Raw genomic sequence first — 8963 nt, forward strand, 5'->3', positions numbered from 1 at the left:
CCAGTCCCCTCCCCTAGGGGGTCTGGTGATTACTTCAATGCCCTTAAATTTAAGGACACTTTTCTGACCTTGGTGGCACTCGTTTACATGTCTTGCCACTGATGTGTCCCTTTTATTGCGGATATCGTTCAGGTGTTCCCCAATACGGCGGCGAAACTCTCTCTTTGTTTTGCCGACGTATTGGGTACCACACTCACATGTGATTTGGTACACCAATCCAGACGTACGGCAATTAATGAAGCCATTTATGTGATGATTGTACCTATTGTCACGATCAGAAAAGAGCTTACCAGTTTGTATAGCGTTGCAAAAGCTGCAACTGCCACACCTATAGCAGCCCTTCACAGGACCACCCAGCCAAGTCTTCTGGCTTGAAGCCCCTACGAAGTGGCTATGCACCAAGCGGTCTCTCAAGTTCCTACCCCTCCTATAAGTAATGGATGGGTAGGGCATGAGTGCGTCCCCCAAATCCGGGTCCATTAGGAGGGTCTCCCAATGTTTCGCTATAATGCTTCGGACTTGACCAGCTGCCGTGTCAAATGTACCAATCACTCTCATGGTGTTTGCGGTTTTTCTCTCTGGGTGATTGGTGCCATGGAGCAAGTCAATACGTTCTCGAGCCAGTGCTTTCTGGAAGGCAATACGCAGAACCTTATCTGGGTAGCCCCGTTCACGGAACCTACTGCGTAGGTCGCCTGCCTGTTTGATAAATTCTGTATCGTTTGAACAATTACGTCTAAGACGCAGATATTGCCCAGTGGGGATGCCCCTTTTAAGGGGACCTGGATGGTTGCTCTCCCACTTTAATAAAGAGTTGGTGGATGTCGGCTTACGATAGACGCAGGTCTCTATTTGCCCCGACACACCTTTATGGATTGAGATGTCCAAAAATGGCAGATGGTCCTTTTCAATAACTGACGTAAACCGCAGATTTATCTGGTTATTATTAAGGCCAGCCACAAATTCCTTAAATGACCGTTCAGGTCCGCTCCAGATGACAAAAATGTCATCTATGAAGCGTGCCCACATTACCACGTTATTGAGGCCGATCATGGGGGGGTCACTGAACACCATGGTTTCCTCCCACCAACCCAGGAGCAGATTTGCGTACGATGGCGCACAAGAACTGCCCATCGCAGTACCCCTGAGCTGGTGGAAGTACGTGCCATTAAAAAGAAAACAATTACGTGTTAGTACGAACTGAAGGAGTTCAATGATGAGATCGTTATGGCTCAAGAACTGTTGGCCCCTTGCTCTCAAAAAATGACTGATGGCTGAGATGCCTGCTTCATGGGGTATTGAGGAGTATAGGGCCTCTACATCAATTGATGCGAGGAACCAATTGTCCTCAATTGAGATACCCTGATGAGTCTGGGACTCTAATTAATTGACGAAACGCGTAGGGATCTTGCGCATGACCGCAAATTCATCTACTGTGTACCCCTAGTTAGGGTCATTTTGGGAGTCCATCACTGTAGGATCAGCCCCCGGTCGTGCGACCCCTAGCCGGGTCATAGGGCTCTATAGGCCTGGCAGGGGTGTGTAGGGACAGTGATCCTCGCTTGGACGCTGCTCCACCAGGTAACACTGACTCTTGGGACTGTGCCACCATACCCAGATGAGCGTCACCCACTGGTAAGACTGTTCCCGTTTATATTTTTATATTTCTGTGGAATTTATACCTGCGGTGGGATACAGTGTTACCCTGTTCACATGGGTCTAACCATAGTCTTGTGGTTGCCTATTGTGACTATTTATGTGTTTGGTGTTTGTGACACGTTTTTGGTGTGCACACTTTTTTGATTTATGTGTTTGTCCATATATTTTACTTGTAAACTTATTAAACGTTAAGTCTTATTAAACGCTACCTCCTCTTCTATACAACTCCCAAGATGCACACTTGCTTAGCTGTTTTCAGAACTCCATAGAAATGAATGGAGCATGCTGGGAGTCATAGTTTCACCACAGCTGGAGTGCCGGAGGTTAGCCATCACTGGTCTAGGTTAAGCTTCGAGAAGGCCGCTACTGCGAGTGCCAATGCCTTCTCAAACAGCTTATCAGTGGGGGTTCTGGATATTATTAAGGAGTTTCCCTGGTAACCTGTAAGTTGTCACACGAACACCTTAAATGGGGGTTTCCTGTTATAAAGATACTGAAGACCTAACCTTACGATAGGCCCCCTCTGATCTGATGACCTGACACCCAGCATCCCCACCAAACGACTGGAGTCGGCACAAAAACGAACATAAAGAATGGAGCCCACAGCCCTGTTAGCTATGCTTGTGCTCGTTACCACAGCATGTCAGACCTCCACTGATCAGAGCGTTACTTGAATAGAAGCTGAGCTGCAATAACCTGGCTGGTCACTGCAAAGTCAAACACTTGATTGGTGGGGGTGTTGGGTGTCAAATCGCCCCACAATCTGATATTGATGACCTAAGGTTGCTGCTTTCTGCATTGTATGATAGAAACTGCTGTGGTGGTGGAAGGGTGTCTACAAAGCCATGACACACCATAGGCCTATGTCCCATACATACAAGCTCACTATCTGGCTTTGTTGCTTATAGCAACCAATCAAACTGCACCTTTCTTTTTCCAGATCAAGTTGGGGATTAAAAGCTGCACTGTGATTGGCTGCAACATTCTTTTTTTCCTCAGTGATGCCTACTGCAATTGTTACTGCTTCTACAACCTCAGGTCTGTATACAAGAAGTATGTATTTTATTTTTATTTTTTTATGTTTTCTTGTTACATTTGCATGTTCTGCTTTATATGCAAAATGATAAAAATTCACTAAAACATTTTATTGTCCTAGTTTGTAAAAAATGTAATAAAAAGGAGAAGATCATATAGAAGACGTTGTATGTGCAGTAGGGATCGACCGATATTGATTTTTTAGGGCCGATACCGACACCGATAATTTGTGAACTTTCAGGCCGATAGCCGATAATTTATACCGATATTCTGGGAATTTTCATTTTTGAAAAAAATAAATAAATTCCTACACAAATCTGCTGAAAACTAATGTTTATTGTTAATGTGTATTTTTTATTTTTTTTTGTAAATCTTTCTTTTTCATTTATACTTAATATTTTGGTGTTTTTATTTTTGTAACTTTTTTTTTGTTTTTGGTTTTTTTTACTAACTTTTAGCCCCCTTAGGGACTAGAACCCTTGTCCTATTCACCCTGATAGAGATCTAATACTAGGGGGGATTGGAGGGGGCGCACTGCGCCACCAATGTCTAATACTGGGGTTCGGGGGGGGGGGGGGGCAGAACTGCGCCACCAATGAAGCTTAATCTCTCATTTATTCATATACAGGAGGCGGGAGCTGCAGAATGACATAGCCGGCTCCCGACCTCTATGAGCGGTAGCTGCGATCCGCGGCACCTGAGGGGTTAACTACCGCAGATCGCAGCTATTGCTCATAGCCAGGCTATGAGCTGTGCGCTGCGATTGGCCAGCACTGCAGCAAGGGACACGCCTCCTACAAAAAATCAGTCCAGTACAACAGACGGAGCTGAGACACCGGAGCCTATACCGGGCGAACGGAGCGGCGCCCAGGCTTACTAGTAAGTGCAGGGGGACCCCTGGGCGCCGCTCTGCCCACAGATAGAGTTGGTTTTTAGTTTGTATACGAGTGAAAGGTCCTCTTTAAATGCAGAAACATAGAATCGGGGGCTGAAACGGCACAGATGGGAGAGGGAGGGAGCTCCCTGTTAACCCCTTCCATACAGCGGTCCCTAAGGAGTGCGGCATGGAAGGGGTTAAACGGCTGACATCTGTGCCAGCACAGATGTCTGCCGTTTCAAGCAGAGTGTCAGCAATGTGCTGATACTCTGCTAACCGCACAGCCATCCTGGAATTGAGAGAGGGGGGCCGGCGGATGATCGCACGCCTGCACTCCTTAAAAATGAATGGATGTGTCATTTTGAAGTTTCTGATCCCCGCGGTCACGGACCGCGGGGATCAGAAACTTCCGAAAGCGCTGCAAATCGCAGGTGTGAATTGACCTGTGGTTTGCAGTGATCGCTGATACGGGGGGGGGGTTGTCAAAGGACCGGACCCCCTGCGGCATTGTCACAGAGTGCCTGCTAAATGATGACCTGTACGCCCTGTGTCCTTAAGTACCGGGACATCAGGGTGTACCTGTACGCCCTGTGTCCCCAAGAGGTTAAACACCTCTCAACAACTTGGGGAGGGGAAAAAAAACACTAGTAGGCAAAAAACAGTTTTGCTACAACAACTGCATGTGCAAAAAGGGGCGCTAAAACTACAAAGTGCAGAAAAATGATACAAAATGCCTGTTTTCGTCCTTATGGTGATATCGGCCACACAAAAAAACATACAGCAAATGCACATACCCTAGCCAGGTACGCAACGGCTTCTTTCACACAGCAGTATTTTGCACCAGTATTCGTAAGCAAAAGCGAAGAATGGAACATAAACAGAGGAAATAGAGTGAACTGATCTGTGCCTCTTTCGTGTTTTCCACACACTCCTGGGGCTTTCAAATGTTGATGTAAATTTATGGCCAGAACCCTGCCATGTGAAAGAGGCCTAATTCTCCAGGGGAGACTTGCTAATCAAAATAGGCCACAATTTGCTCCAAAAAAGCAGTGGTTATTCCTTGCAACACATTTATTGTTTTTAACACTTTCTTTCAACTTCCCTAACAAGGGGGCAAAATAAGCCAACTAAAAGGTGGTAAAAACTTATTTATCAGCATGTGACTCAGGGATGTCGTTAGGTCAAAACATTCGGGGCTTGAGCCCCGGATGTTTTGACCAGTGCCCCGAATGATTGCTGGCACTGGCAGGGCCGGCCGGCGCTCTGACTCTCCTGCGCTACACCGGCCCCACCGCTCACATATACAAGTCCTTCTAAAAAAATTAGCATATTGTGATAAAGTTCATTATTTTCTGTAATGTACTGATAAACATTAGACTTTCATATATTTTAGATTCATTACACACCAACTGAAGTAGTTCAAGCCTTTTATTGTTTTAATATTGATGATTTTGGCATACAGCTCATGAAAACCCAAAATTCCTATCTCAAAAAATTAGCATATCATGAAAAGGTTCTCTAAACGAGCTATTAACCTAATCATCGAATTAACTCTAAACACCTGCAAAAGATTCCTGAGGCTTTTAAAAACTCCCAGCCTGGTTCATTACTCAAAACCGCAATCATGGGTAAGACTGCCGACCTGACTGCTGTCCAGAAGGCCATCATTGACACCCTCAAGCAAGAGGGTAAGACACAGAAATTTCTGAACGAATAGGCTGTTCCCAGAGGGCTGTATCAAGGCACCTCAGTGGGAAGTCTGTGGGAAGGAAAAAGTGTGGCAGAAAATGCTGCACAACGAGAAGAGGTGACCGGACCCTGAGGAAGATTGTGGAGAAGGACCGATTCCAGACCTTGGGGGACCTGTGGAAGCAGTGGACTGAGTCTGGAGTAGAAACATCCAGAGCCACCGTGTACAGGCGTGTGCAGGAAATGGGCTACAGGTGCCGCATTCCCCAGAAACAGCGGCAGAAGCGCCTGACCTGGGCTACAGAGAAGCAGCACTGGACTGTTGCTCAGTGGTCCAAAGTACTTTTTTCGGATGAAAGCAAATTTTGCATGTCATTCGGAAATCAAGGTGCCAGAGTCTGGAGGAAGACTGGGGAGAGGGAAATGCCAAAAGGCCTGAAGTCCAGTGTCAAGTACCCACAGTCAGTGATGGTCTGGGGTGCCATGTCAAGCTGCTGGTGTTGGTCCACTGTGTTTTATCAAGGGCAGGGTCAATGCAGCTAGCTATCAGGAGATTTTGGAGCACTTCATGCTTCCATCTGCTGAAAAGCTTTATGGAGATGAAGATTTCATTTTTCAGCACGACCTGGCACCTTCTCACAGTGCCAAAACCACTGGTAAATGGTTTACTGACCATGGTATTACTGTGCTCAATTGGCCTGCCAACTCTCCTGACCTGAACCCCATAGAGAATCTGTGGGATATTGGGAAGAGAAAGTTGAGAGACGCAAGACCCAACACTCTGGATGAGCTTAAGGCCGCTATCGAAGCATCCTGGGCCTCCATAACTCCTCAGCAGTGCCACAGGCTGATTGCCTCCATGCCACGCCGCATTGAAGCAGTAATTTCTGCAAAAGGATTCCCGACCAAGTATTGAGTGCATAACTGAACATAATTATTTGAAGGTTGACTTTTTTTGTATTAAAAACACTTTTCTTTTATTGGTCGGATGAAATATGCTAATTTTTTTAGATAGGAATTTAGGGTTTTCATGAGCTGTATGCCAAAATCATCAATATTAAAACAATAAAAGGCTTGAACTACTTCAGTTGGTGTGTAATGAATCTAAAATATATGAAAGTCTAATGTTTATCAGTACATTACAGAAAATAATGAACTTTATCACAATATGCTAATTTTTTGAGAAGGACCTGTATTTAACTCTAAACTGTAATCCTAATCCGCCTGCAGACTTAACTTTTAACTTGAAATCAGCCGCTCATCTTATTACTACATTCTTAGCTCCAGTAACAGCAGGCAGTGTGGTGCGGCGCTCGCTCACTGACGTCAGGTGCCTGCTCCTCCCACTATGCGGCGCAGGCGCGTGACATCAGTGAGTGAGCACCGCCCGCACTGACTGTTACTGGAGCTGACTAGCTGAAAATAAAGAGTCCATTCACATGTCCGTGTGTGTTTTGTGGATCCGCAAAACACAGACATCGGCAATGTGCGTTCCGCATTTTGCAGACCGCACATTGCCGGCACTTAAAAGAAAATGCCTATTCTTGTCCGCAATTGCGGACAAGAATAGGACATGTTCTATTTTTTTCGGAATCAGAATTGCGGACCCAGAAGTGCTGATCCGCAATTCCCATAGAAATAAATGGGTCCGCAATTCCGTTACGCAAAATGCGGAACGAAATTGCGGACGTGTGAAAAGACCCTAAGATAAAGACTAGAGATGAGCGCGGATTTAAAGTTAAAGTTGCAGGATACCGATTAGGATTACAGTTTAAAATGTTAATGTACACTCCTGTGAGCGGCGGGGAGGGGGATCTGTGGATGTCACTGTGATGGGGAGGGGGATCTGTGGATGTCACTGTGATGGGGAGGGGGATCTGTGGATGGCACTGTGATGGGGAGGGGGATCTGTGGATGGCACTGTGATGGGGAGGGGGATCTGTGGATGGCACTGTGATGGGGAGGGGGATCTGTGGATGTCACTGTGATGGGGAGGGGGATCTGTGGATGGCACTGTGATGGGGAGGGGGATCTGTGGATGGCACTGTGATGGGGAGGGGGATCTGTAGATGGCACTGTTATGGGGAGGAGGATCTGTTATGGATGATCTGTGGGGTTGCCCGGACGGCTAGGCCCTTCACTGTAGTTATTAACCCCATTCAGCAGTCCCCCTTGCTGAAAGAGGTTAATAACTACTGTGAATGCCCCCCCCCCCCCCCCCGGTGGCGATGAGGGCGTGGCTTCATGGGATGGGGGCGTGACTTCACATGGGCTCGTGCACCCTATTGCGACTTTTTACTGTCTTTTTGGAGTTTTTTCTTATAACAATTTTACAAAATCTCCCATGTCATTTTTTTCCAATTTACTGCATGAAATACCTGTGGACAGTCTGAATTCTAGTCGCATTTATTAGGCTACTTTCACATCTGCGTTTTCATTGATCCGTCATGGATCAGCAAAAATGCTTCCGTCCTGATAATATAAATCTAGTTGTATTATCTCTAAAATAGCCAAGATGGATCCATCTCTAAAACTATTGTAAGTCAATGGGTGATGGATCTGTTTTCTTTTGTGTCAGGGAAAACAGATCCGTCCCCATTGATTTATATTGTGAGTCATGATGGATCCATCTTGCTCCGCACCACATCGCGGACAGAAAAACGCTGCTTGCTGCGCTTTTGTGTGCGCCATGGGACCACAATGAAATGGAACGAAATGCATTCTGGTGCACTCTGTTCCCTTCAGTTCAGTTTTGTCCCCATTGACAATGAATGGTGTGACACAGTGAGGGGTTGTGTCTGGCAAGGCAGGTATTTTCCTCCCAGCATGTGCGGCTGGGCTGGTTTCCAGCCAGGTGAGGTCAAATACCGGACCAGAGTTTAAGTGCCGGTCTGGGTTTTGGCAGCACTTGGCTGTCCTTAAATAGGCAGCTGGGCTCAGCAGAGATGTCTCTGTTTTTTGGATCTGAAGATTTGTGCCGTGCTGGAGGGCTGAGAGCCACACGCTGGGGAAACAGGCCCCCTAAAGCCTGCTGTGAACTACTGAAGGCAGAACTGCCAGCAAGGTGACTTGTGTTATATGAACTTTCCATTGTGTGTGAATTAACACCAAGACTGCAAAGTTATGTGCTGTTTTGTGCAATTGCCTCAAATGTGAATAAACACTGACGTTTTGCGTTAAGAACTTTTTGCTTCTGTTCTGTGCCCTCTTATCCTATCTACCAGAGCGAAACCCCACAATGGGGACAAAACTAAAGCGTTTTCCTCCTGAGACCCGATGACGGATTTGAATAGCGGAAAGGGAAAGCGCATGTGTGAAGGTAGCCTTACAAAGGTTCCCTCAGTTTGTATGCCACCAGAGGCTGGAATATACTTTCAACTTTTAGCAAAATGGCGCAATGATAAATTTTGCTAAAAATTGACTTTCTTTAACAAAACATCTGCCCCCCCTCCCCCTCCTTCCTTAGTAAATGTAAACTGCCGGGTATGGCATAAGCCACCTAAAAATATTGCAAATACCTCCAAAATGTAGCACAAATACCTACTCGACTGACACAAGAAAAATCACTTCATTTTTCTGGGGGCAGTGCACTTGATAAATACCTGCTTAGGCCAGACTTTTTAAAGATGCACCAAATCAGACATGGTGTTTGATTGTCTACGGAGGTAATGTATCCAGTGTTCTGTGCCAGAAAAGCAGAATG

This window comes from Bufo gargarizans, chromosome 2 (genome assembly GCF_014858855.1).
Source record: "Bufo gargarizans isolate SCDJY-AF-19 chromosome 2, ASM1485885v1, whole genome shotgun sequence".
NCBI classification, from domain to species: Eukaryota; Metazoa; Chordata; class Amphibia; order Anura; family Bufonidae; genus Bufo; species Bufo gargarizans.